Here is a 27,989-nt window from a genome sequence, read left to right on the forward strand (position 1 = left end):
GAGACAGTCTAAAAAGCATTTGCATTTGATTGTTTGTAGTCAGTGGGTGGCCAGGGTCATCATACTTACGTGGCTGTTAATAACAATTCTGATTTTGGGTCTGTAACGTATTTGTTGGTGCTTGGCAGTTGTTTATAAATCTGAAGAGAAATATTTTTATGACTTAAAAATGAAATAGAAATATGACAGAGGTGGTCTTTAAGAAAAAAATAATAAATAAATAAACCCAACCCAAAACACCATACTTGAAAAAAATTCCTGTGGTATTGAAAGGACATGTGCAGAACATAAGGGCATGGTTTGAGTTTTTTAGTGCTTGATTACCCAAATGCCCAAGTAAATAAACAGCTTAAATAACAAAGGGACTCTTTCTTTGTTCTCGAGTTCCTTTATCTGATAATCTCAGGCAGTATAAATAACTAAGGAAAGGTTTTATTATGTAACACTGCACAACAATATAGTATTGCTGGCTCTTTGGGGCAGGGAGTCCCTCCCCACAGTCCCCAGAACATTTTGGCTAGTACTATAAACTTATTGCAATCAATTTCTCTGTTGTAGACTTTTCTTACAGTACCCATAAAAGCCAGACACCTGACACTAGACTACCTCATTTGTACAGCCATTTCCACCCCTCAGCATACGCATTTTTACCTGTGTGTCTGTGTGCACTCCAGACAGCTGACATTTGTCATGTATGTATCTGCAAAAATAATCAGTAGGTGTGTTTATTAGCAATTAATGGTTTCAATCACAAGCTAAAAATAGGATAATCATCACTTTTAGGGATTGGGGGGGGAAAAAAGCAACAAACCAAAAAAGCATCTGGTTCTTCAGCTTGAAAACAAATGAAGAGTGTTTCCTTACTACGTTAATTAATTGCAGTTGACAGAAAGTAGGCTACTTCACTCCTCCTTTCATGTTGCTAATTCCATCCCTCCCTCCTTCTCTCTCTCTCTTCCCTCAATTAAACGCATGAGAGTATCCCCTCCCCTTTCAGAAAGAAGCTTTTAGATTAATCATATTATCTTAAGGTTCCAAATCTCAATGCCTGCGTGACCTTTCTTCCGTTAGAATCCATTATCTTAAACTATCACAATAATCCTGGCTTTAGGGAGGGAGAGCGGGAAGCAGGAATCAAACCTAATAGATGGCAAATAAGATTAATCTATGATCTAAGTGCCGATTACACTTGGCCCTGCCCTTGAACACCCAGGTGTAACCTTGAAATTCACATCCGCTAAGACGCTGCAATTGGATTGTGGGTCCCCGAAGGGTTGGAAGGGGCAGCTGGCCAAACTTTACCCATTATTCCCCAGTGAGACATGAGCTGTCTCGGCCTGCAGCTCTCTCTCTTACTTGTGGAATTTGGCAGCGGCGCAGCTGAATGTTTGTTTTGGGATGTTTAGCATTTTTTCAGATAAAATAAGTTATTTTCAGGTCCTTAATTTCTGTTTGTCAGAAGCAAGCAGCCAGGGAACGGGTGAACTTTTACCTGGACCTCACAAGAGGAGAAAGCTCTCTTCTCAAAATCTGATAACTCTGCAGAAGAAAACAGAGATATTTTCTTTCTTTATAGGCTGACCTAAGGATCCTGCCAAAAAAAATGTTCCATGTGAACTTGAGTTTGCAAGGCCCTTGTTTTCAGTCCCAAATGCTCTGCATTCTGAGAAAGGACATCTGTGATAAGATGGAAATTGGCACTGGTAACTCATGTACTATGGGTGAAGCATGCTCAACAGAGGCAGAACCAGAGGTAATTTTTCATCAAAGAACTTTTTAAAGCCATTATTAAAACCAGCATAAATTTTCTCCCAGTGCTGGCAGCTTCAACAGGCAGGATAGAATTGATTTGGATGTGGCAGCTCAATTCAATTTTTTTTTTTTTCTATTTATGTGGAAGTCCAGATTATCAGATGGGGAGGGGGGGAGAAGTGGAAGTTTGCTGATTTGCTTGAATCTTGCCTGTGAGAGGTGGTGGTGAAGATCAGGTGGAACTATTAGCTGCATTATAGAGAAGGGAAAGAAGAATTGGAAAGGCAACATCATGGAATCATAGAAGAGATGAGTTGGAAGGGACCTTTGAAGGTCATCTAGTCCAAATCCACTGCAGTGACATCTGGGACATCTTCAACCAGAACAGGCTGCTCAGAGACCCAAACAGCCTGACCTTGAATGTTTCCAGGAATGAGGCTTCTACCTATTACAGTGTTTCCCCAGCCTCACCCTGTGGATGACAGCTACCACACTGGTAGCCTTGTGGGATCTGAAGCTGTCTGACCGGTTGAAATCGCTAGAGCCACCATGAGCAAAGCCTCTGGAGTGCTGAGAGTGCCAACCTGCCAGGCTCTGTTCCCCTCTGAGAGTTGGGTTTGAGAAGGATGGGATTCCATTCAGGGAACTGCCATGCACAGAGGGATGTTGTTTCTTTGCCTCTGCAATTTCTGTGCCAGCTTATGAGTGCTGGCTCTCAAAGGTGTTTTAAAAGCTTTGCTCAGCTCCTGTTGCTGTGGGGACATTATATAAACAGCATGACAGAGAGTTTGTCACCAGTTCCCATGCCTAGAAGCTGGCTTGGTGGGACTTGTGGATGCTATGCAGGTATGTAAATAAAACATGAGATAACCTGACCCCACTTTTATTTGATTTAAAGAGAAATCATTAGGTGGGGAGGAAGTTACAAAATGGACTGGTCAAGTGGACTTTGATCAAAAAGTAAATCTGCTTACACAGGTATTGATTAGCAGCATTGTTTCATTCTCAGTTCTCTTTGTGAGTATATGAACACAGAGTTAAAGGTGCCTGTGGTCCTGAAATTCTGATATTTTGGAAGTCTTGTAGTGCCATGAAATGCAGGTCTCTCAGTCTACCATTCAGTTCAATGATCATCACAGATATAAATCTGGTATTAGATTTCTACTAACTCTACAGAAGGCCTCACAAGACTTGGAATTTTATGGACATGTCTCTTAAAGATCCTGCAGGCTCAGCTTGCAGCCTCAACCTGTGCTTCCCTACCCCTGGAGAAAGAGAAGAACTGGAGGCCATCCTGTGCCTAACAGTTTATGTGGGCTGCAAACACCCATGAACCCCTAGCTGGGATACACTGGAACACAGGGTGCAAGGCAGAACGCTCAGACACATTCAAGGATGATGATGGGGAGCCAGGGGGATGCTCAGACGACGTGGTGACACCCAGAGCCAACCGGAACACACAAACTCTGTGTCTTCTGTCCAGAGAGGGTTAACTTGCACTTGCAGCAGGCAGCCTCATGCCATTAAGTCAGGGAGAGTAATGAAATTTCATTTAATTTGTCAGGAAGAAAGTGCTAATGTTAAAAGGCATTTAATAAAAAGGGGGAGATTCTTTGTAAGGAAGCCTTTAAGTAATTACTTCAAGTGTCTTAGGCCTACTCACCAGAATATTTACATTAGTGTCTCCCAGCGCCAAAGTGTAATTAAATTAGTGCAGCATTTACATTCCATCCTGTTGTTTTTGTGTGTGGCTTTTTTTTCTCTCTTTTTTTTAAGAAATGTGATTTTATTAACAATTCTCAAAAGAAAAAAAAAAAGGAAGGAAAGGAAAGCAAAGCAAAGCAGAGCAAAGCAAAGCAAAGCAGAGCAAAGTAAAGCAAAGCAAAGCAGAGCAAAGCAAAGCAAAGCAAAGCAAGCCTTGCTCTAATCAAATCAGGTATCAGCATTGTTTGTAATGTTCTCACTAAGAAAACTACTGAGTAAACTGGCTTGGAGAAAGCAAGGAGAGGAGGGAAAGAAAACTTCAGCTCACTTATGAGTTCATTCTCTGGGGCTGATGTGGAAAACTGGCCCCCACTGCACAGATTGCCAAGGTCTCCTGGTAGAGCTTGCAGTGTAGTTCTGTCTGTCTTCACAAATTGCAAAGGTGCACACATGAGGTGATTCTCCTGAGTTGCACTGAAACAGTGCCTATGGCTATATAAAAACTAAAGCCACTGTAGCTGTGGTACAGTTTCACCTGGGATACAGGAGTCCTAAATTCAGCTTTTTGTTCTGTCTATTTGTCAGCAGGAGCTTCAACCAAGGTCTCCAGCAAATACACACAGTGTTTAAACAAGTAGGGCCATGCTTCCTTTCTTTCACATAGTTCTGTGTCTTATAAATGTTCTGAGGAGCAGCTTCTAATTTGCTAAGTGAAAGGTAATTTTTAAAAGAATTTGAGTGTAAATGTTCACCAGCACAGAGATTTTCCGTGTCCTTCACCAGCAATTGATTTTCGCTACATCCAGTTTGCCTGTAAGTGACTCTCAGAGGTGTTCTAGCAGGACTAAGTCTGACTATGTTAATATGTATGGTGATTATAAGCTTTCTGGAAAGAGGAAAGAAATACTTTGTGGTTGAGAAAAAAACCTTACTTTTGCCACTACCTCTGTAAGCATCTACAGTGGTGGTGGCTGTGATTTGGTGCTAAATCAAAGGATTTTGCAGGATAACAATAGCTGAGCTATCAGTAGGGGAAAAGCATACATGTGTAACTCCATCTAAGACACAATGGTTTCCTCTTCCCGTGGTGCAGTGGATTCAAAGGCAATCTAAACACTCAAAGATCCTAGAAAAATATCTGAGCTAGGGGAAACTGTCCAGCACGTCAATGAAATGGTGACAGGCTGACACTTTCAGAAGGAAAAGAGGAAAAAACTGTACAAGCAATGTACTCTTCCTGCCAGGGCTGTGATGTTGTTTACAACTTTGTAAGTTCTCTTGTATCCATCTGCCCATTCAAAGAGGCTTTTTTATTTTTTCCTGTTCTCCACAGGCCTCACACCCTTTGAAGGATGACTGACTAAAGGCTGCACTTCCAAGTTGCTGTTTGAGTCATGACAAGCATGTTGCAATGTCCCAAAGAGACCCCGGCAGGGGTAAAGTCTAGCTGGGACAGCCTGTATGATGCTGCCATGATCAAGGGTGGACCTGGATGAGTTGAACTTGCTGTTCATTCAGGAGTCAAGATGTTTAATAATGGTGTGGTTAAGAGGAAGGAAAGGAATTGAAAAGCCTTGGTGCATAAAGATGGCCTGAGCCATGGGGATGACCAAGCTCTCAGGATGCTTCCTGTGTCCTGTTGGGCCTTTTTCAATTTAATCTGTGGGCAATCACAGAAACTCACTAAGCCATACCTCAGTTTGATCTGTGGGCAGTCACAGAAGCTCACTAAACCACACCTCCATTGTTCTTCCCTCAATGTACATTAATCTCCTCCCCACCTCTCACAATTAATGTTCAAATAATTCCCAGAAGGGCCACACCTGCTTGATTTTATCCAATTTTTTAACTTCTGAGGCATTGCATTTTTGAATGTGGAGCTTTGTTTGTGGACTGTCAAGAACAGATGCAGTGATGCATGCTAGGCCTGCCAGCACTGAACCATGGTGTGTCTGCACTGTCCATCAGATTCAGTGCTAACCACAGCTACTGTGTCGTCACAGAATCATGGAATGGCTTAGGTTGGAAACAGCCTTAGAGATCATCTACAGCAACCACCCCCCCACAGGCCAACCACCCCTCCACAGGCAGGGATGCCTCACAACTAGACTCAGCTGCACAAGACATCATCCAGCCTGGCCTTTAACACCCTCAGGGAGAGTCAGAATGCTGAGGCTGGTGTCTGTTTACATGGGGTTCAAATTGAGCACCCTGATGTTTCAGGACTTAAGAGCTTTTCACGCTACAGCCATTTCTATCACGCATTTGTATGGGAGATGAGGTTCAGGACAAGCAGCACTGATCCTGACCAGGACACAAATAAATCAATCCTGTAAAAGGCCTCTATGATCTGCAGGAATGGAACTTGATGAAAGATGAAAACTTTTGAGAAGCCTGACTGTTCCTCTTGACGCCTGAGCAGGAGCTAATCTCTTTCAGAGATCTGGTCCTGCCTCTTAGAAACACATTTTTTTTTATGGTAGAACAGCTGTTGTTTCTTCTGTTGTGATGATCTGGGTGAAAAGTTTGGTAACAGAGAGGGAGGCTTTAAAAAAAAAAAAAAAAAAAAAGGCAAAAAAACCTCTAAAAAAAAAAATTCCTCCCCAAATCCACCCACTGAAAAAAAACCCAAACCAAACAACCTTCTTCTGCTCTGGCCTTCTAAGAGACATAAAATTCCTAGTGCTTTGTAATGCGATTAAAATGAATGCTGACATTCTTTATAGCTAAATGACTGGCAAAGAAAAACAACTAATGAGCGAAGCCCACATTTCTACCATTAAAAAAAAAAAAGGAAAAAATGGGAAAAAAAAAGATAAAAAAAGTTTAAAAAAAAAAGGAAAAAAGAAAGAAAAAAAGAAAGAAAAAAAAGAAAGAAAAAAGAAAGGAAAAAAGAAAGAAAAAAATAAAGGAAAAACGAAAGAAAAAATAAAGAAAAAAGAAAGAAAAAATAAAGGAAGAAAGAAAAAAATAAAGGAAAAAAGAAAGAAAAAACAAAGGAAAAAAGAAAAAATAAAGGAAAAAAGAAAGAAAAAATAAAGGAAAAAGAAAGAAAAAATAAAGGAAAAAAGAAAAAATAAAGGAAAAAAGAAAGAACAAATAAAGAAAAGAAAGAAAAAATAAAGGAAAAAAAGAAAGAAAAAATAAAGGAAAAAAAAATAAAGGAAAAAAGAAAGAAAAAATAAAGGAAAAAAGAAAAAATAAAGGAAAAAAGAAAGAACTAATAAAGAAAATAAGAAAGAAAAAATAAAGGAAAAAAGAAAGAACAAATAAAGAAAATAAGAAAGAAAAAATAAAGGAAAAAAGAAAGAAAAAATAAAGGAAAATAGAAAGAAAAAATAAAGGAAAAAAAGAAAGATAAAAATAAAGGCAAAAAAAAGAAAGAAAATCCTAAAGGGAATGATTTGTAAGGATGTGGTTAAACCTATTTATACCCTGGGTTCTATTTGTTTTACAGCCAGCGGTGCACGAACAACACGAAAGGTTATCTTTGACAAGGTTTTAGCTATTATTTTCTTCCAGTGAAATGGTATTTCTTGAGAAAAAAAGGTCTTCAGAACAAAATAACAATAAATCCTGATTTAGATACATAAAGCTGCCATCGATATCACATAATATCAGTGTTCTTTCTCACTCGATACAGGCGTTTTTAAGATAAATGGTAAAACTGAACTGGAAATCCATCTGGCCAGCTGCCTGATCTAATGAATAACCCCACTTTGGCTCCTGCAATGTAAGCAGAAAGAGTTCTCTCCCGGCCGCTTTCGTCTGTCATGAATCTACAAGACAGCCGACATAATATCTGGGCGACAACAGCGTGCTAACAGTGCAGTGACTTCCATTTTCTTTGCTTTCTATTGATTTTCACTTAATAACTGGCGAAATACTAAACGTCCGCCCTGAGTACCTAATAAATCCTGCCTGAGCTTTTTATTGAGGAGAATTTAATAAAAACAACCATTGCGGCTGAGGGATTTTTCTTCTGGACAGAACACAAGGAGGGTGGGTGCTGTGCGTGGGGATGGGGGCAGAGACATTTGAATTTTCTAATTTGTTTTAGTGAGATATTCCCCCCCCCTCTTTCCCAGCTTCTGCTGGCTGCTCTCTTGAGTTCCCAGCAAAGGGAACCAAAGGGACCCAGCCGCTTCAGCTTCACCTTGTTTGCTTCTTGCCCGGAAATGGCCACGTGTACCACCATGGGATGGAAAAGAGGGACGTTTGCAGGAGGAAGGCACTTCCATCACGTCCGTCCCACGCACCCACACTTACTCCTTCAGACTGATTTCAGTTCTGCTAATTGTTCTGGAGGCTCCCTGATTGCCAAGCGCGGGCGCTGTCAGAAGCCTACAGCCACACGCTTTTTATTGTCCCATTTTACAGCTATTTTATGTCTGACACTTGACACGCAGGCGTGAAGATCTCCTGTCGGATTGGTTGGCTACTGTAACAAAACGGCGTTTTTTTAAGTTATATGAAGTGTTAAATCTGCATCCAGTTAGAAACAAAACAAAACAAAGCCCAGTGGTTTATAAGTTGACAATTAATCCTAATTGTTAGCTTGGGGAAAAAAAATAGGGAAAAAAAAAAAGGAGAAATAGAAAAAAAGTGGAAAAACAAAAGTTAAAGGCCAACCCCCTGCTTTCTCCAGCCCTCCAGCAAGCTGCCTGTGTATGTACATATGTGTTGACACACATCTTATGTGCAGTTTTCCTTTCTGAAGATGAAACAGGAGAGATCAGGACATCATTCCTAAGCACAATGTATTGCTTCCCTCCCCATCACCTCCTGGAACGTCTCTCTTTCTTTGCCAATAAACTCAGCAGAGTTCCTATTATACAAAGTTGCTCTTTTAAAGCATTTGACAGTTTTTATTTTAATTGACACAGAGGCAGTTTCAAAGTCATTGGGTTTAATGAACAATCATCTTAGCATTTGCCTGCTCAAATCCTCTTATTCCCAGCAGTTCACAGTAAAGTTTATTCTAAGGCTTGAAATTAAAAAAGGAGAGAGAGGCAAGGAGAAATGCCGAGGAGCTTATATAAAGATCTGCGGATCTCAAGTTTTGTGCAGTGCTGTTATGAAAACTACTCAGCCATGCAAAGCAATAAGAGGTTTAATTACTCATTGGGAGTCCCTCTGCTACTCCTGAGATGGAGTGTGGTGTTGTGGAGGCCTGGAGAGATAATTGAGGCATATGGGTGGAGCACGGCACTGTCAGGGCACTCATCTCTTTTTTTTCCCCCCTCTTATTTTCCTGTGTGCCACTGTCTTGTTTCCCTGAGGGGTGAAAGTTCAGCAAGGAGAAATATCCAGTAGATGACCCTGACAGAAGAACTTTCCAAGGGAAGAGGACATCTCCTGGTGGTCTGGCAAATCCATACTGACTTGATCCACCAGCTGCAAGATGCAGCACGAGAGTGAGGCCTCTGAAAAAGATCTACTTTCATGTTAGGTTTAATCTACCCAATCTAGGGAGTACTGGGCACATGTGGCCATGGATTTAATGGCTCATAATAGGCATAGCAGCAATGACAGCTATGGCCTTTCCCTTCTGCAGGGTATTATGAGGTAAAGAGAAGGACACAATTACTGAACCTGAACAAAACCTGGACCCTTAAAATCATGTGGAGAGGATAGTCAAACCCAGAAATCATTGAATGTATGTATAGCTTAGTCTACCTTTTAAGCCAGACTAATTCATGAGCCATCTTAATCACGTAACTTGATTGAACACCTCCATGAGAATAAGAAAGCATTAAAAGTTTCTTCTCTGGTTCATTAATATGTTATTGACACTCAGCATCTGGAAGCAAAACTGCCACTCTAGGAGGGTGGGATCAAACTGTTCTCTATAGATGACCAGCCAGTAATTTGTGTATTACCTCTCATTAGAGCTCAGAAATCTCATTCCTAAACCAAAATCTTTCATACAGTTTTTGCCAAATGGAAAAAAAACCCAACCCACCACAAAAAACACACACAGAGGAAGAAATGTTATCACTATCTAAATGGAGTAATAGAGTGACAGGACATATTTGCATTCTGAATAGATTAGCTGGTCTTTTAAATATTTATTTGTGTCTATTTTCAAAGTTCCTGATCTCTGAAAATTCCCAAACACTTCTGTTTTGACAGACTGGGAAATCTGTCTGTGGCTCCAATTATACTTGAGGAGCTACATATAAATGATTTGACAAGTTAAAAATTAGCAGCAAGTTCTATACCTAGCAAGAATTCTGTAAGCAGCAGTTCATAATTCATGATGCTTCGCTCCAAAGTTCATGTAAATTCTGTATGTGTGGGGATCCTTTAATTGGTAAGCACAAAGGTGTATTGCTATTCACCTAATGTATTCTATTGCTCAACAAAAGGTTGTTGTAGTGAGCTCTGATTGTGACAAATGATTTACTATTAGGAACATTCTGTAATTATTGTTCGGTGGTACCACAGACCGATACATCATTAACATGATAGACGACCTTTTATATCAGCAAAAATAACTAAATTAATAAAAATGGCTTCATTCCAAACCCTGTCAGAAAGCCAATACTCCAAACAATCAAGTATCAGTGATACCTAAAGAGACCAGAGTTATATTTTTGTTAAGCAAATCTTATTGTTTGTGTAATAAGGTTGACATGTGCTGTAGAATGGAGGGCTGGGTTTTCAGCTGCTGTGAATCAATGATCTAATTAATCCTATTTATGTAGAGACACACCACTCCACATCTGTCAAGGGTATGATATGTAGGATTTTATTGTACTGCTAAAAGCAAGACTGCAAATGAAGTAAAAACTTTGTGGGTTGGTTGCTTTTGTTTTTTTTTCCCTCTTCAAGAATTCTGGGAACTGCTGCAAGTGTGCTTTGACATGTTGAGTTCGTCACATTCGGCTCCAAATTGCACCCAGGAGCTTCTGTGGCTCTCCTAAATGAAATACTTCCAAATTTACACCTCCAGCTCTGTGCTTGAAGAGGCCAGAATCCCCTTCTTTAACCATTAAGATTAAGAATTTAGAGAACTAGCTGAAAACCAGGTATTTTTTATTCCACTAGGAGTTCAGCTCAAGAATTCTTGGTTATCCATTTCCTGCATTCAATGTTTAAGGTTGATGGTTTGTTGTGTTTTTTTTGTGGCATTTTTGGGGAGTTTCTTCTTTTTTTGCTTGTTTGGGGTTGTTTGTCTTGGTTGGGGCTTGTTTGTTTAGTGTTTTTTTATCATTTTGGGGAGATTGGGGTTTTTTGGCTTTGATTGTTTTGTTGTTTTGGGGTTTTTTTACTACTTGAGTACAGTTTCTGATGGAAACTACTGAGCCACTAGTTCTGGAGACAGTGTTGCTTTGCAGAACACAGATAATTTGGGGGTGATGCCATTTGCTGCCTCCATTTAAATTCCTATCAATTGCAGATAATTTTTATGAGGAAGATAACTATCTTTGGGTAAATGGTGTGAGCCCCCCCGGCTGTCTCCCTGAGCCCATTAGGGAGCCAGCAGTGACTGACAAACAGATGCTACTGCTTGGGGACAGGTTGGAGATAGCAGCCACTGAGCTCTTCTACTCAAGAAATTCTTTCATGTCTTCACTTCTAACATCTCTCCTCACTCTTTAGTATGGCACATCACCCATATTAGGAATGTAGGAGGAAAAGCCTTGTTGAGACTGATGCTGGAGCAATCCCATCAGAAGGCTATGATCATGGCTGAGCACACTACTCTGGACTATTTCTCTCTTGGCTTTTGTTTTATTCAGACTCATCCTATACCCATCTTCTCATTCCATCTCTTCTTCCTTTGTCATTCCATCAAGCTGCTCATTCCAAAGCTGGAAGAATACAAAAATCAAAGTGTATTGAACTCAGTTGGACATTCGTCAGATGTTCAGTTTGACATCTCTTTTCCCCCCCTGGTCTTGTTCAAGTGTAGGTTCCTTCATCAGGGACTGTTCTGTGTATAGGTGTCTCATGTCTGGCTTTCCCAGTTGTCCATATAGAAATCAGAATGGTAAACAGGGCAAACAAATATTAGGTGGCTGGATCACAACCCTGAATTGGTTTGTTTTCACCATAATACATTCTCAGGCTGTTTTTCCAGGGACACACACTGAAAGAAGAGCCAAAACCCAATTAATGTCCAGATCACTGCCTGCTAATAGGCAAGGAACAAGATTTTGGGTCTTCACTCCTTCAACAGCTGTGTTACTAACTCGCTGTGTAACCTTCAGCAAATCCCTTTATTGCATCTCTGTAAAATACTGGTAATGAATTTACGTTTTGTAAAGTGCTGAGAGATCCACAGATGAGAAGCACTATATAAGCTAAGTGTTATTAATGTGATTCACTCAGGGAAATGAAATCTCTGTTGAGCAAAATAGTGTTCTCTGAAATTTATATTTAAAGTTACATATTTTAAAGCACCAAGAGAATGAAGGTTGTGTCACTGTTTCCAGCATATAAACTATATTTAGCAATTTATTCCTTGGCTTCTCTCTAAGTAAAAGAAAACAGATTGATGTTCAAAAATAACATTTGGTAGGCTTGACAATCACAATTTGGATGGAGTATTTTTTAAACAATTATTGAAAAGAATGAAATCTCTCTTTCTACTCAGCCAGAATACATTTCAAGTCCTGCTCAGGCCATAGGGGTGCGGGTTAGCCATTTATCTTGAGCAGCTATTCCCATTTCATATCTACACTGCTGTAGGAAAAACCTTTCTGATGCCAACCATTTTTGTGTTTTCTTTTAATGCCCAGCTTGCCTTTCACCGTTGCATCCTGCTAGTGGGGCAGTGGACAGCTCAGTTTTGGTTGCAAAAGGTTATACAAACCACATCAATGTAGGGAAGCATGTTTGACTCTTACAAACCTTTTGATTTTATTAACTGATCTTGCCTATAACATCTTTAAGGAAATTGGATGGAATAGCTGGGGTTTAACCAAATATTTTCATTTTTTCAAGAAAAAAGAACATTTATTCCTGATCTTCTCCCATAATTCATTTTCAAACTTTTATTTTTTGGGGTTTTTTCTTATAGAAAAGTTTTGCTGCACGGTGACTTCTGCCAGGAATACAGCCCAGTTCTTTTGTCTTGAATCAATTACTCAATTATCACTGTCACTGGAGCCTAGGGAAATAAGAAAATCTTTTTACAGTACTTTACCAGAAGATGCAACTAGCCAAGAAGAGATGAGTCTGAATTCTGTCTTAGGTGAAATGTTGATATAATTATGTTAAAACCCAAAACACGTAATTGTGGCCTTCCAGTATCTGAAGGGGGCCTACAGGAAGGCTGGGGAAGGACTTCTCAGGATCTGAGGTAGTGATAGGACTAGGGGGAATGGAATGAAGCTGGAGGTGGGGAGATTCAGGCTAGATGTGAGGAGGAGGTTCTTCACCATGAGAGTGGTGAAACCCTGGAATGTGTTGTCCAGGGAGGTGGTCAAGGCCCCGTCCCTGGGGGTGTTTAAGAGCAGGCTGGATGAGGCTCTGTCCAGCCTGATCTAGTGTGGGGTGTCCCTGCCCATGGCAGGGGGGTTGGAACTAGATGATCCTTGTGGTCCCTTCCAACCCTGAATGAAACTATGAAACTATGAAACTATGACTGTGCACAAGACTCTTCCCACTTGTTTCCTTGTCCCCTGCTTGTCATCACCATACCAAGAGGCACTAGAGTTAGACTCAAAGTACTGTCTTAGGAGGAGATCAAACTAAATAGACATATTTATATCTTTTTTTAGGTCTGACATCTGAATTGCAACTCTAAGCTCCCAGCACCTGGCCTTTTTTCTGAGTTCTCCCCATTAGATATGAGTTATTGTCTACAGAAATCTGTTTGACCCGCTATCCCCTCTGAGGAGCCTGAAGAAGCAGTGAAGCACTTAGCCAGCTATTTTCTTCACTTGTTATACAAGACTCAGGTCCTGACAGATACAATGTCCTAACCTATTGTGAATATCCAGCCACTAGACACTAGCTTCTCAAAATATCTGGAGGCTACAGCTGACTTGGAAAAGCATAGCTGGAAATAAAACCTACAACAAAATGTAAATGAAAACCCATCTGACTGAGGAGGTGAAGCAGTGTTTTGTAAAGAAGAGCACAGAGCAGACCCTGGAGATACAACCTTATTCACAGCAGAGAGATGAAGGTGCTACCATGAACTTTATAGCAAGGTCCATAGCTGCTTTTAATTCCAAACTCAGATCACATTGTATCAGGAAATTATGTTGGTATCAGACTAGTTCTGATGCCCAGCAGCCACAAGAAAAGGCAAGCTTTGTTGCCTGTGCATTTCCTTGGAATGCTACATGGAGATATTAAGTAAGTCTTATGAATGGTTTTTGGGTTTTTAATAGGTCCCTGTTTTGCAGACATTAGACTCAAAGAGACATTCTTTGTCCAGTTCTTCTACATCAAGGCTAGACTTCTTCCTAGCAGTCAACAGTGACTCTTTGAAATTGTTTTCAAAGCCAAATGTTAGCTGGAACTATTTTAGGCCTTGCTTTTGCTACCTTGGCCCTATCTGAAAGGAAGAAGTTTGTCCTTGAAAGAGAGTTACCCTGCTATGATTCACCGACTTGGAAGAATTGCAGGATGCTGACTGCCTGAAGTGGTGCCTCCCACTGGAGCAGTGCAAGTTTCCTTCCTTCTTGTCTGACCAGGCCATTAAGAAGTTAGTCAATTCCCTGAAGGTTGCTTCCAAGGAATATCCAAAAAGGAAATACCCAGCCCTGGAAAGGTAATTTACCTAGATGGGATTTGAAATGCAAGGTTCTCATCCGAGGGAGAAAGTTTTGTGTCCCATCCGGCTGTGAGAATACAACTCCATGAACTTTTCATCCCTTGAACTAAGAGCTGCAGGCATGTCACTGGAAGGTGTCCTATGAAACTCAAAGTACTTGGAGATCTGGACTGTTGGAGCCAGAAATTTGGTGTATTGGTGTACTTGGAGAAATGGTGGAAGTACAGCATCCTCAATTTGATGATGGCTTGAATGGTCATCTGGGTGTGCTGTCGCCTGAAGAGAAGCTATTTTTGATTTGGTGGAGGCATAAGTGGGAGGAAATGCCAGCTCTCTGTCTTCAGAGACTCCTTGTAATTGGTTTCCTCTGTTCTTAAGAAGCAGATCCTCAGTTGGTGTGAAATGGCATTTCAGAGTAGCAGCTCTTCTGAGAGATCAGTCCTGATGTCTGCCACACTGGTGCAGCCTACCTCTGAGAAACCCATCTCCAGGCCAAAGTGTATTGTACTCCACTCAAGCACAGTGCTGCCATCTGAAATCAAAGGGACTGGAAGGCTGAGGAAGGTTCACCAAATACTTACTTTTTAGGGTGAGAAATGTGCTTCACAGCACCTCCAGCTCATTAAAGTATTTCTCAGAGATTTTTATTTTCATCCCTCCTATGTGTCAAAGGTGCAGTTTACTCCTGAGGAAAATGCACTGGAGTAGAACTTGTAAGAGACTGGAGGGATTGCATGGAAATGGGTGAAAGGGACATGGGAACTCTGGAGCAGTTTCTTGAAGCAGGAGTGTCCTCACCCCTGTGCTTTTTGGCCTCCTGGGCACTATTTGGAAAAAAAAAGTAATTGCTGTAGGAAGAAGCAGCCCTGGGAGTAACTGACTACTCGGAAAGCACCATCCCCTTGTGAAGAGGAGAAAAGCTTGTACTAGGTAACAGACAAACACAGTTTAAATCCTTAATCAAGGTGGCTTTAGCTTGTAGGAAGACTGCGTTTTGAAATATACCTCTTCCTCCTGTTTATTTCCCACCTTCTCTGCTCTCAACAACCATAAACAAACAACCCCACACCCACACTCTCTCCACTGTTGGCATAACCAAAACCCTGACAACTGTGTGTGAACATATTTTCGACACCTGTTCAGTACTTAGCCAGATGCCTCTTTATTCCAGGTTTGTGGCTATTTACCTGCTTATTTGATAGATAGATAGATGCAAAAAGATGAAGAAGGAAGAATTTGTGGAAGTTCCTTATCACGATCCCCCTTTTGAATCCCCAAAATGAACCTTTGTGGATCAGATGGACTAATTTCTTTCTTTTCTTTCTGTCTTCTGTGCCTCTCTCCATTTCTGTGCCTCAGTTTCCTCTTTTGCAAAAAGTGCTTCTGGCTTGGACTTTGAATTTTACTGATTTGAATCTCATCAGTACGATGCAGAGTGAAAGACCTTGGAATCCTAGTGGACAGCAAGTTATCCAGGAGGCAGCAATGTGCACTTGTGGCCAAGAAGGACAACAGCATCATGGGGTGTGTTAAGAAAAGTTTGCCCAGCAGGTCTAGGGAGGTTCTCCTCCCCTATACTTTGACCTGGAATCCTGCATCCAGTTTTGGGCTCCCCAGTTGAAGAGACAGGGATCTGCTGGAGACAGTCCAATGGGGAGCTTTGAGAATGATTGCAGCGCCTGAGGATCTCTCCTGTGAAGAGAGACTCGGTGACCTAGGACTGTTTAGTCAAGAGAAGAGAAGGCTGAGAGGGGATCTTATCAGTGTCTATAAATATCTGAGGGGTGGGCATCAAGATGAAGGTTTCAGGTTCTTTTCAGTGGTGCCCAGTGATAGGACAAGGACCAACAGGTATAAGCTGGAGCCCAGGAGGTTCCACCTCGACCTGAGGAGACACTTCTGTATGGTGAGGGTGATGGAGCGCTGGGACAGGCTGCCCAGAAAGGCTGTGCAGTCTCCTTCTCTGGAGACTTTCAAACTCTGCCTGGATGTGTCCCTGAGCAGCCTGTGCTATTTGATCCTGCTTTTGCAGAGGTTTAGACTTACTGATCTCTGGAGGTCCCTTCCAACCCCTAAAATTCTGTGATTCTGTAAGTGATGTTTTATACTATACTACAATTTCCAAGTGTAGAACTTCCCTTGTCCATGATGACCAACTTGACCAGTAACTGCAATGAGAATAAGATTGCTTAGCAGGTGGGAAAGGGCAACTTATTCCTTGATCTGACCACTGGGATCTCATCCTTTATGCCATTCTCACCACTTGAGGCTATTTGGCACATGCCAGTGTAAAAGGACTGTTCCTTCCTTGGGTGTGACTCTGATACAGATACATAAACACATCACAATTTTCTTAAGCCTGAAACACACTTTCCTCAGAACTTTAATTTTTGATGTTAAAGATATAGCTGTCTTTCGCAGCACAACATGCCTCAGACTTTCACAGCTCCAAGACATAGATGTCTGATTACTTAAGATCTATTTGAAATTAAATTCCAGCCTCAGGGGCATTTTGATAATAAATTCATTTAGGGAAGAAGTTTCTTTCACAAACTCAAACATCCTTTACAGCCACGTTCTGTGCCAGTATATCCACAAAGAAAATTTTAGGGTACTTTCCCCATGTTTCTCCTTCCTGTATTCTTTTCTATGGTTTGACTACCTGATTTACCACTTCTTTTGGCAGGTTCTACCCTCTTGCACTTGACTCAGCTTTATTGCACTTCCAAGTTTTCCTCAAGCTAAGCACGTCTACATCACTCCTTAAATCTGCTTCTGAGGATGGCACCAGCCTGCCAACACATTTGAGCTTCCTTTCCCCTCTTAATTCTGCCTTGCATTCATAGCAGCCACCCTGATGACTGCTGCCTCTCCTCAGATTCCCTTGCATTTGGGGAGAAAAGAGAGAAGAATTAGCAATCAGGGTGAAAGTGGGGCTCCCAGAGTGGATGCTGGCTGAATCCCCATGCTCAGAGGTCAACAGCCAAACTAGCTGTGGCATGTAGCTCTGGGCAACCTGATCTAGCGTGAGGAGTCCCTGCCCATGGCAGGGGGGTTGGAACAAGATGATCCTTGAGGTCCCTTCTGACCCTGGCAATTCCATGATTCTGTGATTCTGTGTCAAGCACCCAGGAATGTGGTCCAGAAGGGTGAGAGCAACCTTGTGGGGAGGTGGTGGAGCTGGGCTTACCCCAAGCTGATGGTGGATATATACAGAAGGAGAAGGAATTTCCCAAGCAATAGTGGGTTTGCTTCCTTGCAGAGAAGAAAGAAAATAGAATTTTAAAAATGAGGCTGAGAGAAGTGAATAGCTTTCTGCTGGGTTTGCTTTCCCCCAGGAATCATTTCTGATCCCCTATTTTTGTCTCTAACAAATTTAGACCATATTTTCTTGTTGCTGTATTTCAGCCTTCATTTTATAGCCGGCTACAGTGGCTTATAACAGTGATCAAAATGAATGTTGAATTCCCAAGGACTTTACTGAGGTTGCTGTATGCACCACTTAGAAAAGCACTTTGAAAAGGGGACTAAGGAGTATTATTCCCATTTTATGGATGCAGTGTCATATTAACGCAGACATCAAGACGAAGGATTGTCCTGAACATATTTCTTGTCCGTAGGAAACCACGACGGGAGGTGGAACTCTCAAGATAAAGAATATTCCAGCAAATTTGCAGACCACTTCCAGCAAAAAAAAAGGATAAGCAATTCATCTTCTGTGGTTTGCCTCACCTGGATTTCTACTTATTTATTTATTTGCTGACACTAACCCTGGCTGGGAAGAGGGAAAAGAGAGAGAACATTGATGAAGGACTTGCAGAAGTTTTGCTTGTAGCCAGATCCTGCTATTGACCACTTCTCAGGAAATCTTGCTTAACAGGGACTGGATTTTAGGACTGCATTTGTATTCAATGATAATGATTTTCTTTTAGCCAGCTAGGATAACTGCAAAGGCAGTGCCCAGCTGCAACTCTGTCGAAGGGAGAGGGCAAAATGAATTGCACCTCTGAGCTGGAACAGTGGGAAGGCAAAATGCTTGAGAAATATTCCACACTGCCAGAGCCCCGACCAGGACTCTTGGTTATGCAAGTTAAAAGAACTCCTTGGCTGTACCTTTTGTCTAGCCCCACTATCACTGCCAAGGGGGGCACTTCTACTTTGCTGTGGGGGTTTTATTTCTTTAACCAGGTAAAGCTTATTTTAAAAAATATAGCCTGGATCTTTATCTTTAGCTAGAATTGAATGTTCTGTGACTTTAAATGAAAGCTCCACTGTTGTTGGGCAAATAAATTTAAACCACTTAACATGGCAGAGAAGGTCAGGCAAGCTTATTATAGTGATCATAGCGTTACAGCTATTGCGATTGACCGCTGCTCTTTGGAATCACCAATAATCAGAGGCCGCAAGCTGTGTTTGCAGAGAAAGGTCATCATTCATTTTTTTCGAAGCATTAATATCTTTTGTTTGTTTGGCTCAACATGAAACAGGAATCGATAGAGGTAATTCACAGAGCAATTAGCCCCTCATCTGTCAAACGGTGTCTGGGTGTATTTAACAAAAAGACCTTTGGAAAGGTTTAAAAAGGAGGAAAGTGCCTGTACAATCAACAATTTATATTTTCTACATGACACGTTGTGTATGTATCTGTGAAGAGAAGGGACCTTGGGACTAAAAAAAATATACATAAAACATGCTGTAAATCTGCACTCAGACTTTAAAAACCCACAGCGAGACAAACTGTTAACTGACTTGGAAAAGTTTTCCAGGCTGTGCTTAGCGAAGATAAAAATTTTCTACCCAAGGCGCAGGGAGAAAAGGGAAAAAAACAGAAAGCTAAGACAGCTTTTCAAATCCTTGTCAGATTAATTACATGAAAGGGAATGGGGCAGTATATAAAACATAAGAGGGCAGAGGCTGAGGCAAAAGGTCCCTTGCAACCCTGCTCCTACAGTTTAGGGTACTGTGAGTCCCAAGAGGTTTTTCTTTATGAGGACACTTAAGAGAGTTAAAGAAAAGCCAGAAAAAGTGCAGAAATGAGAACATAAGTTATTGCTCTGTTGCACTTAGGAAATCTTCACATAAGCACTGGTGAACTCACATTTTAGAGACTAAACTGGGAGGATAAAGCTACAGCAAATCAAGGACACTTTCTTTCTCCAAGTGTCTACCCAGGGAATTAATGTACATTAAGAGCTGGCTGCGCAGTGCCTGTGTTTGGTAGTAGAAGACTGGCAAGGAGCACAAGGGCTGTTAAAAAAGGGTGTATTTTAGATGTATCATAAAAGGTTTGGAGGTCATCCCAGAAGTTCAGATGCTTATTCCAGATAAAATTTGGCCATCTCAACTGCTTAAGAATCAGGCTCTGGACTTTATTAGATGAGTAATTGTAGGTTAAGCTTTCCTCATTTTTTGTGTCAATGCTGAAATTCTATATGGCCTTAGGAAGTTTAGAGTTAGTTAAAGTTAAGACCACTTCCAAAGTCCAGGACTTTGAGTTCCTGTTCAAGTGAATTTTGCAAGTCCCATTGTGCCTTCATGTTCTCAGTGATTTTTATACCTAATCCTGTAGCACAAATTTTAGTTAGTTCACAGTTAAGTAGTTAGTTGGATAGAGAGATGGATACAGAGATAGATAGATGAGACAGAAAGAGAGAGTTAGCTATCTTCAGGACTTGTAAGAGCCCACTGTGAATTTTGCTTAATTGGAGCCTGTAAGAAGTTTGGATCTTTGGTGCTATAGACCTAGGCAGATGCTCATTACAGTCACTCAGTTCATTTAAATAGATTTCTAGCAGTAGACTCCACATCAAGGCCTTCAGATGTGGACAGAAGGTGTATTAAACCCTGTTTGTTAACTATGTCATATTCTCAGCATATTCTTTGAAGCCTCAACGCTATGTCATTGTCAGAGGCACCAAAAGGCACCTGATGAAAAAAGCAAGGTAAAATGACTCTTGAGAACTGTTGATACTTTAAAGCTACTGTCTTTCTAGAGCTAAGACTGACTCTTTCTCCATCAAGCTTCCCTTGATGTTTGTTTTAGATCATTTTCTAAGCTTCTGGAAACTTCGTACATCGCGAGTGGTCATGTTAATTTGCAGTGAAATTGGGAGATTTATTTTTGCTACCTCCCCAAAGCCCACCAGTGATTACTGAACCTTTTAGCATACATTGTGAAATTAAAATTCCAAGTGTTTGTTTATGCTTGAAGAAAAAAATGTTCAGAAAAAAAAGAGAAGTGCTATTTCAATCTGAAGAAAATGTAGAGTAAAATAGAGCAGCTTTTTGGTTGCAAAAGCTTCAAAATACATATAGTGAATGAAACAAAATATTACGTGGATTTTTCTCTCTCAATCAGTTTCCTGACAGGCTGATGCCCATGTCACGTCTCTAGTAGTGTAGCATTAGTTCACCACTCATTTTGTGGTTTCTCTATTTATACATATATTTGTTTTTTTTTTCATTTTCTTTTGCTTTTTGGTGTCACTATAAGCTTCTGGCTTCTGCTGAGAACAGCTGTAGGAAAAACTTGTCCCTGTGACATGCACACTTTCAAATCTAAGGCACCCAAAACGCTGCAAGTTCAACAGTAAGTGATGGTTTCACTGGTATTTCACTAATTCTTAGCATTTATCATTAACAGGGATATGCAGATAGTTTGAGAAACTCCATAAAAAACAGCTCTGAGATTCTAGTCCAAGGGCAATCAGTGGTCTGTGAAACTATGGCAGATGGTCTTCAAAGTCCTATTATCTTTGTGGGCAAGGCTCTATTATCTTTTTTGGTGTTTTTTCAATTAAGAGTTTGATGCTTGGTGGTTCATGATGAATTTGGAGTGCTGACAATGCTCTGTGTGCCCCCAAAGTGTGAGAACCAGTGCTCAAGAGGAGGATTATGTTCTTTTCTCTTTTGACAATGTGAGTTAAATTCTTGCAGGCTCTTCTGTGATTTTTCTCTGATTTTATAAATCTATTCTTAGATTTAGCTAGATGGATTGGCTGCTGGGGACTGTGCTACTCTGTTACTGTCACCGAGGTAGAATAGCCCATCAGCAAAACACCTCTTAAATATCAGTCCTGGCTACCATCCAGAGAAAAGCAAGACATGCTATTGAACAACACTTAGGACCAAATCTTTCTTCCTCCTCTGCCACCACTAAGAAAATTCGTTAAAGGTTTTGACCCGTATTTAAAACAACATGGGCTTAAAGAACTTGCTAGTGTTTCATCCTAGAAGACATTAAGTGTTAGAGGAAAGGCCAAAAAAACTTTTGGCAGGCTCCTCATCCGAGAAGTTCAAAGATGGTGTTGATACCTAAATGTCCAATCCATCCTTACACATCTGTTTGCCAGGCAGCCTGTCTGAGGAGTTGGGCAGGGTTTTCAAAGGAGCAAATGGCAGCGAGATGCCTGACCATCATTTGTGCCTTTGGAAAAATCTACCTTCTGCTCTGCAGTGATGTTTCCCTGAAAATTTACCATCAGTGGGAAGAATAAATGATTTTGACAGTCACTCAACAACTGCAAGCAATTAGAAGCATCTAGAGCTGTGCTGGCTCTACATGCCACGGCACTGAAAATCCCAGCAGCCCGTTTGTTAGCACTCCCACTGCTCAGCACAATCTCTCTCTGTATCTGTGAAACATTTCCAGGTAAGTTGGTTATGAATAATTGCTCTTCCAAACAAAGTTGAGAAAAGAGGTGGAGACCTTTGTGCCTTGCACAATAAAGGGAAAACATTGCATTGGAAGTCGGCAACAGCCAAAGAAGCTCGAGAGAAAAAGATAAAGCTGATTTGGTGGATTTGCAGCAGTGTTATTGCACATTGCAACAAGTCAGAACTGGAAACGAATGAGTTTTGGGCATGCTGTCACTCAGAGAAAGAACAAAGCACTAATTGCTGCTTGGCATCAGGGGTTTGTTTATATTTATGACTGCCTCTCCTAAAAGCCTCACTTCCTATTCATGTGCAAGTTTCCTTAAACAGTTTTAACCTAAACAATTAAACTTTCATTCATGGATATAATCTAATAGGAAGGAATTCTGTCACGTTGCTCTGTGCTCTTGATGAAGAAAGTATTTCAAGTTAGCTCTACAAAATTTGTAGGAAAGTAAAACCTTGCTCTCAAAACTGATTCAATGTTCCTACATGGAAGAAGGCAGCCAATCGTTTTTGTGGTGACTTTGGCAGCTGCATCTTCTTAGCTGAGCAGCATTTCTTGTAATTGGAAGGGATATTTACTTCTGTTTTGCAAAGGCCAAGGGTACACCTGTTCTTTATCTCAAGGACCTATCCAAGGGTAACTTCAAGACTTGCCTGGTTTTCAGACTATTGGCAAATCTTCAAGCTTAGCCTTGGAAAGAGTCAAGGGTGCGCTCCAGAGGGTGTGTGCCCTGTCATACTGAACAAGCACAGCAGCTGGAAGTCACTCTTCAGCCGTGTGCTGGACCATGGAGCATCCTGCACTTAAAAGTGCTTTCTGCAAGGACTCATAAAAGATCCAAAGCTTAAGAAATGTGAACATTTTGTGTTTGAGGCCAGTAAATACTGAAGGAAAGAGCTGACAAAATATAGAGATAGTAACAGAGTTTGGGCCAGATGACAGAGAAAACCCACAGCAGAAGCAGAAAATGAGGCAAATTCCAAGGCAGGGAAAATTGCCATGCTCTTAGAAGTCCTGTAAATAAAGTCTCTGTTGAAGATGCAATGTTTCCACAAATGATTTCAGCTTTGAAATACCACATTTTGCTGAAAAGTTTCCAGTTCACTGTGTGATTACCATCAGGCCGAGTCCTGAAATCTTTTATTCAGGTAAAAAAGGACAACAAAATGTAGAAGACCTTTTACAGTGAACACAGTAGGTATCATTTGGGGGTGTACCTGGATCAAACCTCATGCCTAGGTCAGGGAAAAGGTGTGCTTGCTACCTGCTGGAGTCATATCACACACTTCTGCTCCACCTTTAGTGTGGAAATGCTTACATGGTTTGCTTTTGGAGCCTTCATGGTGCTTTGCAGGGTTAGGTCTCATATTTATCCAGACAAAATTTGGATCTGAGTATTGCTGAATTTTTGAGGGCCCTCATGTAATGGAGCTTTGGGCCACAGTCAAATGTGAGCAATGCAGAAAACATGTGCAGAGAGACCTGTAAGCCTGCTTGGACTGGATTTTCACTTTCTCTTCACTTTTTTCTTCCCCCCCCCCCCCCTTTCTCTTTAACTGTGGTTTTTTTGTGGGGTTTTGGTTTGTTTTTGCTTCACTGGATTACACTTTCTCAGACACCTGTGAGTGTCTTTAGAAATCTCATCCTTTGTGATTTGAATTTCAGAAAACATCCAGGCTGGCACAGAGGACAAAGTCCTTGTACAAATAACTGCAGCATCTAGGCTGACCTTTTCCTTTGCCTTTGCCTGAGTTGCCAGCACGCTCCCTAAAACCAGGATAGTATCTGGTGCACCGGGGGCTCAGTTTTACCGCCCGCAGCTGAATCAAGGGTAGAATGTTCTGGTTTGGTTTGGCTTTTTCTGCTTTTTTGAAGTAATGAGAACTGCTAGAAGAGAACTGTCAATTCACCTAGACATAGTAGAAGTGTGCTTGAGGATCTGTTTCTGCACATCTGTCACTCTTCTGTCACACTTCTCACCTATATTAGTAACTGCTCATATCCCACCAATAGTCCCTGTGTTGTTTCAGTTAATAAGCTCTCTCAGGTAGCCTTGTAGGGTTCTAGCGCTAGAATTGTGCTGAAGAATGTCCTGAATCTTCCATTTGTGAGCAGAAATGGATTTTTCAGTTCCTATCTTCTAGGTTCCTATCTTTTTTGGCTCCATCTCAATTTCTGTCAGACTATTGGTTTTATGTGGACTCTTTTAATAACTTCTGGAACCTTCATAGAGATGTCTTCTGGCACTCCTGCATGTGTATACAGTCACAGTACCTTCCTCCAGCCTGCTCCTTCTCCTGTAGGTGTATCATATCTAGTTTGATATTTGATCCATGTGATCCCAGTAGGAATCTTGTGACAAATTGTTCCTTTACATCGTTGTCAAATCACAGTGAAAACATACTTTAGGTGGGGAAGGGAACCTAGTTATAAGTGAAATGAAAGCGAAATTAGGGACCTGCTAATAAAATTAGATTTTCTTGACACTTTCAGTCAATGCAAAAATAATTGTGGGAATATAAAAGGTTTTTTATGGTCAATTATTCTTGTCTTAGTAAGTATCTATAATCATAACCACCTCTGAATAGGTAATAATCCTCAGTAGTGAGAAGAGAAACTTCCCTGCAGGACCATAAGGAAGGTAAAACGTTATCACATGCATGCATAAAATATATTGAGATGGTGCCAGTGCTAAGGTCAGATGGTGATACATCTTTTCTTCCCCAGAAAATATACTATTCCACCTTATTGGACTGCTGACATCCAACTGATCTGCATTATTGCTCTTTGGCAAGTGTGTGTGCACTGAAATGTCTCAGACAGTAGGTATTACAGTATTAGGTAAGAGCTTCCTTGAAGCCTCAAGCAATATCAAAAAAAAGTATAAACTGTAGCATAGGAAAGATGAAGCTGACACTGGAAAGCTTTGCCTGAGCTGCCACTTTGCATTTAAAAAGGCAGCTGAAAAAGTTAAGACAAAAAGGGGTTAAGTTTAGACCATGAGGGTACTGGAACACTGGAACAGGTTGCCCAGGGAGGTGGTTGGGGCCCCATCCCTGGAGATATTCAAGGTGAGGCTTGATGGAGCTCTGGGCAACCTGATCTAGTTGAGCATGCCCCTTCTGACTGCAGAGGGGGTTGGACTAAATGACCTTTGGAGGTCCATTCCGACCCAGACCATTCTGTGATTCTATGAAAATGTTATCCCCTCATTGTTTTTTTCTAGGAGACAGCCTTAAAGGATAAAATAAAATAACCCCTTAGCAGAAAGTAATTTCTCTTGGGTTTCATACACTGTTTATTATCTGGGAAAGAGACAAGGAGGGGAAAAAAAACAACAGAAAAGTCTGACAATTTCTGCTTAGATGAAGGTAAAATGCTCCCATCAGCAGTGCTGTAAGAATGTATTGTCCATGCCAGATGGATGTTGACTTGTTTGTGGTGTTCCTCACAAGGTCCTTCACCAAGTAAGGAGTCTGAAGAACTTTTCTGGGAAAAGTACTCCTGGAATCTGAATCAAGTGACATCACTATTCCACACATCATGCCTGGGAAATCCAGATTACTCCTGGTAATGAAAGGGAAAAGGGAAGTGTGTTCTGTAAATAAGGAGCTTGAACCCAGATTCTCTGGCTGCCACCCAGATGTCTTTCAGTACAAATGGGCTCATCTGATCTTTCCAGTCAATTTTATTCTGGAAAGTAGCCAGTGGGCCTAGTTCATGACCCAGTGATGTCATTATAATTCATTTTCACTCCCCACCAAGCCTTCTGAACTTTCCATTTTACAATGGGTCTTTTTAATAAAGAAGGCAGTCATGAACAGAATTCATAAGCACTCTTAATGATTTATCATTCTTTTTTTTTATCTTTAAAATGGACAATCTTGCCTTCTCTGTCAAAACTGCTTAGGGAGGTTTATTTCTTCAGCCATAAAACACAGAATAGATTTTATAGGTAAAATGGATGCTATTGCCACCTATTTAAAAAGGGGAGCTCTCATGAATATAAAAAGTGCTCTTCTGGCTAAGCAGCACAAAGTTACTGCAATAATGAGGCAGTTACTGTATCGATGGCACTCTGGTTATGGCAGACGTGTGGAGGTTTCACTGTAATGACCACAGCACTTCCCCATCACCATGGCTGAGGTATTGCAGCTCACACACTACGGTATGAGTGTGCTGGGGGAGACCTGAACAGCTGCAGCATGTCTAACCTGCAGCCTGTACCTGCACAAACAAGACATTGCTGAACTTAGCTCCAGTGCCTTCCTGAATCCTTGCCTCATTGAACTTGTTTAACCCCTCCCAGCTAAAATAAACTTTCCTGAGATTACTTCACTTATCCTCGGCATGGATCTTTTCACCCCTGGGTTGTAGGAGCTGAGTGGATGATCAATGCATTTGCAGCCTGCACTGTAATTTAACTTGCTGTGTCTGACAGGAGATGTGGAATTGCTAAAGAGAGGCTTTACTTGTAATCTTCTTATCATCTTATCCTGGAGTGTTTGTGAAGGGGGAGGCCTTTCCAGCAGAGACTCAGAGTTGAGGGTTAATGCTGAGAAAGAGAAATTGCCCTATAGTGCGTCTGACTCGGTGACCTGATAAAACATGCTCTGGACAGCTCATGAACTCTAGCCTCTATCTGCACACTGCTCTCAGGCTTTCCTGCACTGACATCACTTGCCTTCCTTTCATAAGCTCATTAAGAAAAGTTACTGGCTGTAAATATGATGGTGGAAAAAAAAAGAGAAATCTTTTCTTCCTTCCTCTCTTTCTCACTCTCATTTCTGATGCTATTTCAGGTCTTCTTGGCTGAACAATAATTAGCACAAGTCTTCTGTGATTAATGGAAAAGAGATGAATGGTTCAATGGTACTAGGAACTGGAAGGAGGCAAGGATCAGGCACAAGACGAAAAGGTGGCAGCAGTCAGCAACTAACAGATCCTGGAAAGAGGACCTGAGTTAGGAAATGGAATGAATGTGAGTAAGGACCAAAGAGAATAAAAGGAGCAGGGATTTAGAGGAACCTGGAGGTGATGAATGACAATAAATACCTATTTGTCATGGATTCAGCTGAGTCTGTGGATGAGTATTTGACACCATGCTGCCATCATGCCAGCTTTAAAATGAAAGTGCTGCTGGAGCAGAGTATCATAGGTTGGATTGAAACATGAGATGCTTCCTGTTCTGGCTGCCTCTTCCAGTTCCTGATTTTGGGGTGCGGAGTCATTTTATTGCCAGCTTCTACTGCTACTTCTGCTGTGATTTTCTGTGAAGCAAGCTAAGTTACATGGTTTTATTGCCATTGAACTCCTTATCTCTACCACAGGGCTTTTTGTGTTGCTTTCCCTCCTGATATTTGCTTGGGGGGCTTACTTGTGAGAGGGGGCTGTCTTAAACCAGGACACCAGTGGAAACTGAAATGTGAAGAAATTCAGGCCTCTGGCTTCTGACTGGAGCTGTGCAATGGATTTGTAGCGTAGCCTTAGCTAAATTGTTTCTTTGAGGGGTAAGCAAAAGGAAGGGAACAGTCTTGCCAAGCTCCCATTACCATCTGTGGAAATCCATCTCCTTAAATAAAACCTGAAGCAAGCTCTAGGAGAATAGGAGAAACTGGAGAGACATCTAGAAAGGGAAGGAGAAGCGGGATTTTAGGATTAACCAAGAAGCTAATGGGGAGCAGTGACAAGCCATGAAAACCAGTTTTTGTGATGCAACATCCTGCAGACATAAGTGAAATGTCTTAAAGCTTTCACATGCAGTCATACTGTAAAGTTGATAATCCTACAGAAGCACATGGAATTAATTAAAACTCCTTTAAAGGGCTATTAAGGGGAATTCCAACTTCTTTACTGTCTGTGTGCTGTTTCACACAGTTGTTATTGATTAGATTTGAGTTGTAAAGTGGTTTGTAAGAATTAGGGAAGGGCTAATGGTTTAGAAATATACGCGGTGGGTGTCCAGACTAGAGCAGACCAAACTCAAATGGTTAGGGCTACTGTATCCTTAGATATTCCTCTCAGCTGAGAAGGAAAGAGGGGAAAAAAACCTCCCTTGAGTGAACTTCAGAGAAGTTTTCCAGTAAGTCTTTGCCCACATCTGAGATTTATTTGGTTTTGGTAGGAGTGGGT

Source organism: Melanerpes formicivorus, unplaced genomic scaffold (genome assembly GCF_026170545.1).
Source record: "Melanerpes formicivorus ecotype bairdi unplaced genomic scaffold, bMelFor1.0.p_v2 SCAF_10, whole genome shotgun sequence".
Lineage (NCBI taxonomy): Eukaryota > Metazoa > Chordata > Aves > Piciformes > Picidae > Melanerpes > Melanerpes formicivorus.